The sequence below is a fragment of the Piliocolobus tephrosceles genome, chromosome 6 (genome assembly GCF_002776525.5).
Source record: "Piliocolobus tephrosceles isolate RC106 chromosome 6, ASM277652v3, whole genome shotgun sequence".
NCBI classification, from domain to species: Eukaryota; Metazoa; Chordata; class Mammalia; order Primates; family Cercopithecidae; genus Piliocolobus; species Piliocolobus tephrosceles.
Genome location: NC_045439.1, coordinates 84978176 through 84986173, shown reverse-complemented (window position 1 = coordinate 84986173; position 7998 = coordinate 84978176).

The window sequence follows — 7998 nt, the reverse complement described above, 5'->3', positions numbered from 1 at the left end:
AAAAAAACAAAAAACCAAACAAATGAAACATGGGATAATAATGGAACCTACCTAATAGGTTAATAGATTGTTGGGAAGATTACCTCAGAAAATGCACATAAAACACTATGTCCTGGCTGGTACACAGTAATGGCTCAATAAATGCTTACTGTTGCTCTCTAAAAGAGCCTTTTCTTGTTGTAAAATTGTAGCGGGACAGGACAAGTTGTGAGATGGGGATGTTTTAGTCTGTTTTGTACTACTATAACAGAATGCCTGAGACTGGGTAATTTATTTATTTATTTATTTATTTATTTATTTTTTGAGACAGGATCACCCAGGCTGGAGTGCAGTGGTGTGATCTTGGCTCACTGCAGCCTTGACCTCCTGTGCTCAAGCAATCCTCCCATCTTAGCCTCCTGAGTAGCTAGGACCACAGGCATGTGTCACCTTGCCCAGCAAATTTTTGTACAGATAATTTATAATGAACAGAAATTTATTGGCTCATATTTCTGGAGGCTGAGAAGTCCAATATCAATGGCATCTTGTGAGAGCCTTCTTGCTGCATCATCCCAGGGCAGAAAGCATCACACGGTGGAATGGATGGCAAAGAGAATGCAAAGGGGGGGTGAATCCACTCCCTTGATGAACAAATCATCCTTTTTTTTTTTTTTTTTTTTTGAGACGGAGTTTCACCCTTCTTCCCCAGGCTGGAGTGCAATGGCTCGACCTCGGCTCACTGCAACCTCCGCCTCCCGGGTTCAAGTGATTCTCCTGGCTCAGCCTCCCAAGTAGCTGGGATTGGGCACCTGCCACCGTGACCAGGTAATTTTGTATTTTTAGTAGAGATGGTGTTTCTCTATGTTGTCTAGGCCAACCTTGAACTTCTGGGCTCAAGCAATCCTCCCACCTCAGTCTCCCAAAGTGCTGGGATTATGGACCACATCCAGCCCAGTTGTTTCTTGTGAGTGGCTTACAAATGGTCATCTTCTTCCCGTTTTCACATGGTCTTTCCTCTATGTGAACACGTCTGTATCCTATATCCTATATATCCTAATGCCCTCTTTTTTTTTGCAATGGAGTCTCAGTCTGTCACCCAAGCTGGAGTGCAGTGGTGCGATCTCGGCTCACTGCAACCTCCGCCTCCCGGGTTCATGCCATTCTCCTGCCTCAGTCTCCTGAGTAGCTGGGACTACAGGCGCCTGCCACCACGCCCAGCTACTTTTTTTGTATTTTTAGTAGAGATGGGGTTTCACCGTGTTAGCCAGGATGGTGGTCTTGATCTCCTGACCTCGTGATCCGCCTATCTTGGCCTCCCAAAGTGCTGGGATCACAGGCATTAGCCACTGCGCCAGGTCCCTTCTGGGTTTTAAGCCACCCGTCCTGTGGTACTTTGTTATGGCAGCTAGGACTCTAATACAATAGGTGTTCCCAAAGCCTTCAGTGGGAATAGGGAAGATGAATGTGGGGTGTTTGCCAAGGCCCGTTATCAGAATTTGTTAAGTGTGTATATACACACACACACACACACACACACACACACTTAACAAAGCAAGATGGGTCTTTGTAGCTGTTTGAGCTGAGCCTTCCTCCTTCCATCTCCATTTAGAACCAGGGCTCAGGGTGGGGTAGCTTTATGCTTGCAGTCCACTAATTGCTCTCCTAAAAGGTTCTCCCTCCTTTCCCTTCCAGCTCCCCGAGCCCAGAGCTAGAGGCTCTATTTCCCAGCACCACCTCTAGTGGGCAGCTCCCAGCAGTTTTGTTTTGTTTTGTTTTCCTTTTTATTTTTTAAGACACTGGATCTGGCTATTTTGCCCAGGCTGGTGTTGAACTCCTGGATTCAAGCGATCCTCCTGCCTCAGTCTCCCCAGTAGCTGGGACTACAGGTTGCACCACCACCCAAGGCTGTGGCAGTTCTTCAACAGTGTTTCTCTCCAGAAACATGTTCAAACCATCACTGAAGGTGAAAAGCAAGAGAAGGGGATTTAATTTTGTGTCTATCTTACCACTATAAATATGGCTACATAACATCTCAGAGATAATTTTGATGAACCATCAAAATCAGCTGAAGATCTTATTACAATGTATATTCCCAGGTCCCTCCTGGGAGTCTGATCCTGTTGGTTTAGAGTTTAGCCCAAGTAATTTGTTTTTTGTTGTTGTTGTTTCATTTTGGGTTTTTTTTGTTGTTGTTTTGTTTTGTTTTTGAGATAGAGTTTCCTTCTGTTGCCCAGGCTGGAGTAGGGTGGCACAATCTCTGCTCACTGCAACCTCCACCTCCTGGGTTCAAATGATTCTCCTGCCTCAACCTCCCAAGTAGCTGGGACTATAGGCGGTTGCCACCACATCCGGCTAATTTTTATTTTTAGTAGAGTCGGGGTTTCGCCATGTTGGCCAGGTTGGTCTCTGACTCCTGACCTCAAGTGATCTGCCCACTTTGGCCTCCCAAAGTTCTGGGATTATAGGCGTAAGCCACCGCGCCTGGCTTGTTTTTGTGTTTTTGAGATGGAGTCTAGTTCTGTCGCCCAGGCTGGAGTGTAGTGGCATGATCTCAGCTCAATGCAAACTCTGCCTCCCGGGTTCAAGTGAATCTCCTGTCTCAGCCTCCCAAGTAGTTGGGACTATAGGCACTGGCCACCATGCCCAGCTAATTTTTTTTTTTTTTTGTATTTTTAGTAAAGACGGGGTTTTGTCATGTTAGCCAGGCTGCTCTCAAACTCCTGACCTCAGGTGATCTGCCTGCCTTGGCCTCCCAAAGTGTTGGCATTATAGGCGTGAGCCATTGTGCTGGCTTTTTTTTTTTTTTTTTGACGTGGTCTTGTTCTGTCACCTAGACTGGAGTGCAGTGGCGCAATCTCAGCCTACTGCACCCTTCACCTCCCGGGTTCAAGCAATCCTCCCACCTCAGCCTCCCGAGTAGCTGGGGTTACAGGCCCACGCCACCAAGCCCCAGCTAATTTTTGTATTTTTAGTGATGATGGGTTTTCACCATGTTGGCCAGGTTGAACTCCTGACCTCAAGTGATCCACCCACCTTGGCCTTCCAAAGTGCTGGGATTACAGGTATGAGCTACCAAGCTCACCCAGCAATCTGTATTTTTAAACTTGATTTTAGCCAAAAGGTGGAGAAGTGATAGTAATTTGTATTTTTAACAAGTGTCCAAAGCGATTCTGAAAATGAGCCAAGGTTGAGAGTCCTAGTAGTATTATCTCCCTTGTCTCCGCAGCACTCTGGTTTATTTTGCAAACAAGAAAACTGAGGCTCAGAGAAGAATTAACTTGCCTAAAGCCTCAGTCATACTGACTTCCTCTGAAGCCTATGATCTCTTCCATACAACATCAGAAGACATTTGTTGGCACAAGATTGCAAAGCAGAGACCTTCCCACTGTGCAGGGCTGGAAATTCTGATAACAGGGGCCTTGGCAACCACCCCACATTCCTCTTCCCTATTCCCACTGAAGGCTGCGAGAACACTTGTTGGATTAGAGTCCTAGCTGCCATAATGAAGTACTACAGGCTGGGTGGTTTAAAACTCAGAGGGGGCCGGGCGCGGTGGCTCACTCCTATAATTCCAGCCAGCCCTTTTGGAGGCCAAGGCAGGTGGATCACCTGAGGTCAGGAATTCGAGACCAGCCTGGCCAATAGGATGAAACCCCATCTCTTCAAAAATACAAAAATTGGCCAGGCATGGAAACGCATGCCTGTGATCCCAGCTACTCAAGAGGCTGAGGCAGGAGAATGACTTGAACCCAGGAGGTGGAAGTTGCAGTGAGCAACTGCTGCTTTGTCATTGGCTGGATGGTTAAGAATTGTGATGTGACATGAGAACAGTTCAAAAACCTGGCTCAGAAAGTCTTTTGCTTGTTTGAAACAGTGGAGTAATCACGGCTCATTGCAGACTGGACCTCCCAGACTCAAGCAATCTTCCCACTTCAGTCTCCTGAGTAACTGAACTGCAGGCACACACCACCACACCCAACTAATTTTTTTTTTTTTTTTTTTTTTTTTTGTAGAGATGGTGTCTCACTATTTTGCCAGGGCTAGACTCGAACTCCTGGGCTGGGCTCAAGTGATCAGAACACCTACCTTGGCCTCCCAAAATGCTGAGATTACAGGCATGACCCACTGTGCCTGACCAGCAGCAACTCCATTCAATCAACAACTCTTTAAGAGCTTCTCATGTGCCGGGAGCTGGGCAAGGAGCAAGGCAGACAGGATCCAGTCAATCATGGGCTCATGGGTTAGTAGGGTGACTAATAGCCAAAAGGTAGGACTAATGAGGACACACTTACAAACTAGTATCTGTGCTCTGAAAAGAAGGAACTTGATGCCTTCGAGGAGACCCTCCTGCAGCTGCATTTTCCTCCCTTCCTTCATTCTCTTTCCCTTCCTTTCCTTTGCCTTTCTAACTACCATTCTCTTGGAGACCTGCGAGTTGTTTCAACATCTCAGTGAAATAGAGGGACTAGAGCATCACCTAGTGGTCAGTGTGGGCATAGCAATGACCAAAACTGAACTAATCAGCTTGGGAGATGAAGGGCAAGGGGTGGGGGGGGCAGTGTGTGTCTGGCCCAGGTATGCCCCTAACAGTGCAGTGAATACACTCTGGCAGATTCATGGCAATGGACAATAGCTCTTAGAGATTTACCAATTTGAAGCTGCGGATACCCCCACAAAAAAGAATCACTCCATTGTTTGGTCCTGACATAGCATGTCCCCTGGGGTGCCAGAAAGGCAGACCAAGTCCTGACCAGGCAGGGTTAATGCTCAAGGAGAATCCCTCCCATTTCCTGGCTGTAATGGCAGCGAAATGCTATCTAGCCTGGGTAGCTCTGACATCTGCTCCCATCTCCCTCTACATTGCCGCTGTCTCATCTCTTATCCCTGCATTGTCTCTAGGGTCTAATCAGACCCCTTCCGATCCATTCCCACCTACAAAGGTGTCAGAAGGATCCTTCTCAAACACCAATCAGACCTGGGGTCAGAGCACTCCCTGGCTCCCAGTGACTCCCTTACTTCCCTGTGACCTGGCTCCCACCTACCACTCTAGTTTACCTGCATCTCTACATGCTACCCTCTGCCATCTCTTCTATCCATCAGACACCTGTGGAAGCCTCAGCATCATATGCACCCGCTCTCTATGCTCTGCCTGGAGCTCCCTGTCCAGTCTTGGTCAGCTGGCTAACTCCTGATCCTTGGAGAGCCAGCTCCATCAGCACCTTTGGGCAAGGTATGTGCCCCTTCTCAGAGCTCCCATCTTCTATCATCACACTGTGCTGTAACTTCTTATTTGTCTTTCTCTCCACTAGACTGGCCCCCCCCTTTTTTTTTTTGAGATGTCAAGTCTCACCTTGTCACCCAGGCTGGAGTGCAATGGTGCATCTCAGCTCACTGCAACCTCCACCTCCTGGGTTCAAGCAATTCTCCTGCCTCAGCCTCCTAAGTAGCTGGGATCACAGGCGCCCGCCACCATGCCCGGCTAATTTTGTATTCACCATATTGGTCAGGCCGGTCTTGAGCTCCTGACCTCAGGTGATCCCCCCCGTCTCTGCCTCCCAAAGTGCTGGGATTACAGGCGTGAGCCACCACGCCTGGCCAAGGCTGGGCCCTCTTTGAGGTAAAATGTCTGATTATGCTGTGATTCTACACCCAGCCCCACCCCATTCCTAGACTGGGTGCTGGTACAACAATGAACGCTTGTTGAATGAATGAAGGCCCAAGTGGAAGTCCACCACCCATCTGCCTTGCATTATATAGTTTTATGTTTCCAAATGGATTTTGTTTTTGTGACCTAACAGTTTTCTAGGTATGAGACTTCACTGCCACTCCTAGTCTGGAAGTGAAGTGTCCTAAGGCAGGGCCAAGGCAAGCACCAGGCTGGGTCCTGGAAGCTCCCGGGTAAAGACCATTATTGGAAAAATGGGGTCTCACAAGAGGGACTCTCCCACTCTGCCACTAGTCGGCTCCTGAAGTGGGCCTTGTCTCTGAGGTGCTCCCCTAGCCGCCCCTCCCTTTATCCCAGGACTTCTGAGGTTCCCACTTCAGCCTTGGTGGTTTGGAGCTGGTAGAGGAACATCCGTCACCTTCTTTTGGAGCCTGCTCCTAGGTCAGTGGGGCCAGAAATCAGCAGGGCAGAGATGGGGTGCTCATACATGCTGGGTCCCATTGGTGAGTGAGCGCACCTACTGAAAGCTTGGGAACCAAACTTGCTGGGGTGTCGCAGGGGTGCAGAAAAGAAAGTGTTTCGTTACCTGCTTGGGGGAAGGTTAACGCTCTGATGCTGGATAAACATGTTCCTCTCTTCTCTATCCCCCAGGATAGGTTTCTGGGCTGGAAGGGAACTTTTCCGTCTCATCAAGAGAAATACACTACAGGCTGGGGGTGGTGGCTCACCCCTGTAATCTCAGCACTTTGGGAGGCTGAGGCAGGTGGATCACTTGAGGCCTGAAGTTCAAGACCAGCCTGGCCAACATGGTGAAACCCCATCTCTAATAAAAATACAAAAATTAGCTGCTCACGGTTGCCCACACCTGTAATCCCAGCTACTCAGGAGGCTAAAGCAGGAGGATTACTTGAACCTGGGAGGCAGAGTTGGCAGTGAGCCAAGATTGTGCTACTGCATTCCAGCCTGGGGGACAGAGTGAGACTCTGTCTCAAAATAAAATAAAAAAATAAAAAGAGGTCGGGTGCAGTGACTCACGCTTGTAATCCCAGCACTTTGGGAGGCTGAGGCGGGTGGATCACCTGAGTTCAGGAGTTCGAGACCAGCCTGGCCAACATGGTGAAACCCCATCTCTACTAATAAAAAAATTAGCCGGGCAGGGTAGTCCACACCTGTAATTCCAGCTACTCCGGAGGCTGAGGCAGGAGAATCGCTTAAACCCAGGAGAGCTGAGATTGCACCACTGCACTCCAGCCTGGTGACAGAGCAAGATTCCTTCTCAAAAATAAAAAATTAAAATAAATAAGTAAGTAAATAAATAAAAAGGCCGGGCATGGTGGCTCACACCTGTAATCCCAGCACTAGGTGGGTGGATCACCAGAGGTCAGGTGTTTGAGACCAGCCTGGCCAACATGGTGAGACCCCGTCTCTACTAAAAATACAAAAATTAGCTGAGTGTGGTGGTACATGCCTGTAATCCCAGCTACTCGGGAGGCTGAGGCAGGAGAATCATTTGAACCCAGGAGGCAGAGCTTATAGTGAGCCAAGATTGAGCTACTGCACTCCAGCCCGCGGGACAGAGTGAGACTCCTTCTCAACAAAAAATAAAAATAAAAAAAGAAATCCATTGCAGCCTTATCTCCGTAACAAGACTAGCAGGCCCTGCTTTCTTTTTTTTTGAGACGGAGTCTCGCACTGTCGCCCAGGCTGGAGTGCAGTGGGGCAATCTCGGCTCACTGCAACCTCCACCCCCCGGTTCAAGCGATTCTCCTGCCTCAGCCTCCTGAATAGCTGGGATTAGGTGCCCACCACCACGCCTGGCTAATTTTTTGTATTTTCAGTAGAGACGGGGTTTCACCATGTTGGCCAGGCTGGTCTCAAACTCCTGACCTCGTGATTCAACCCTCTTGGCCTCCCAAAGTGCTGGGATTACAGGATTACAGGCATGAACCACCACGCCCGGCCTCAGACACTGCTTTCATAGTCCTGGTAACCCAGCAATCAGTCACTAGTGGTCTTGGAAAGTTGGCCCCTTTTCAGAACCTTAAGCTTCTACCATGCAGGACCTTGTCCAAGTTTTATCACTGCCTTTAGATGCTGAAGTCCAGGAGAAGCTAGGGCATCTCGTCAGGACAGTTTACATTCTTTCCATGCTTCCTGGGCCACCCCTGAGAGGGTCAGACAAGCACACCCAAACCCCTTGGCCCTCTCCAGGGACTCATCAAGAGCAGGAATTTGGGGAGAACAACGAGGGAAAAAGTCTGGATGACAAAGCTCACTGATCCAAAGCTCAAGCAGAGATACTGCAGGGGAGGGAAACCTCCCTAAAGAGCCCCTCCAGTCAGCCACAGAACGTA